The following is a 1,340-nucleotide window of genomic DNA, read 5'->3' as shown; positions in this document are numbered from 1 at the left end:
GACACATCGCCTCCATTCAACCTGGCATCCAGAAAGTACTTTTTTCTTTTCCAGCACAGAGGGCCAGTATTTAGCATGACATTATCCTGTTGCAGTATTGAGTTAACTATAAAAAGAGATGATCCTTCTGGACAGAATCACTACTCACCAGACCAAACAATTAAATTTACAGTTTGATTGGTACTGATCAATAGAAATGAAGTGTGAAACAACTCAATGTATCCATCAGAAAGAGCAGTCCTGAGGTTTTCTTCACACAGGCATCCCAGGACATCAGTGCCACATGGAGAGTCTCTGCGTGTGTGGGATTCTCCAAATGCACGATTTCTTTTAACTAAATACAGTCCATTAACTAAATACTGAGCCAGTCAGGATAGTCTGGGGTATACTGTATAATAACAAGCAAACCCCAAAGCTCAATGGCTTGAAATGGCAAAGCCTGGTTCTTCATCATGCTGCATATACAGTGCTGGCCAGCAGGGGAGGCTCTGCCCATCACAGTCAGTCAAGGACCTGAGCTAGTGCAGCACTATTTTGAATGTTGCCAGTCATCATATTAGAGGAAATGAAGGCTCTGGGAGGCCTTGCCCTGGATATCATATGCCTTGGCCTAGAAGTGATGCAGGTTCTTTCTGTTCACAGCTCATGGGCCCCATATATCATTAGAAGCCAGAAAATGTAGTCTTACCATGTGCCTGGTTAGCAGAGGATGGAGGTATTTTGGTGAACAATATCAATGACAACACATGTGTTTAAACTGCAAGTGCAAGAATCTGGCTAGGTTTTAAGCAAATCCTTGGGACTGGCTATTTAATGGTAGCCTGCCATGATGTGAAGACCAATAGTTTCTAGGACATGCCAGTTTCCTTAAGATGTGTAACCTGCCCTCAGACCCATGGATTTCAGGGACTCAAAGCAATCTCTAGAGGCATGGAGAAAAGAGTGTGGAAGGCTCCACCTTCTCTCCAAATTCTCTAACCTAGTAGTAAAGTCAACAGCAATAATTGCACCTTGGTGTATAATCTCCAAGTGGGCAAATGCATTGCACATTTAATTGAAAGCAAGAGTGGAAAGAACGGTTGTTGATTCATATAGTGACCTCCTTTCCTTCGGGATCTAGGCTGAGGGGTTCTCTCCCTCTTGCTGCCATGAAGTTTCTTGTCCCTAGGGGAGGCTGGGCAAGTGCCCCTGCTTGCTGTGGCCTCAGCCAGGTGCCCTGGGCTGTCTTCCATGCTGGGAGACACCAGCCAAGAGTACAGCTGGTGTTGGAGAACAGGAGGTTATGGCATCCAGGCTGCAGCGGGCACTGAGGCTGAACAGTCATACATGGCTGTAGAAAG

Source organism: Heterocephalus glaber, unplaced genomic scaffold, assembly GCF_053883595.1.
Source record: "Heterocephalus glaber isolate CG9 unplaced genomic scaffold, H.glaber_assembly_v1.0 deba00001561, whole genome shotgun sequence".
NCBI lineage: Eukaryota > Metazoa > Chordata > Mammalia > Rodentia > Bathyergidae > Heterocephalus > Heterocephalus glaber.
This window is presented reverse-complemented; position numbering follows the sequence as displayed.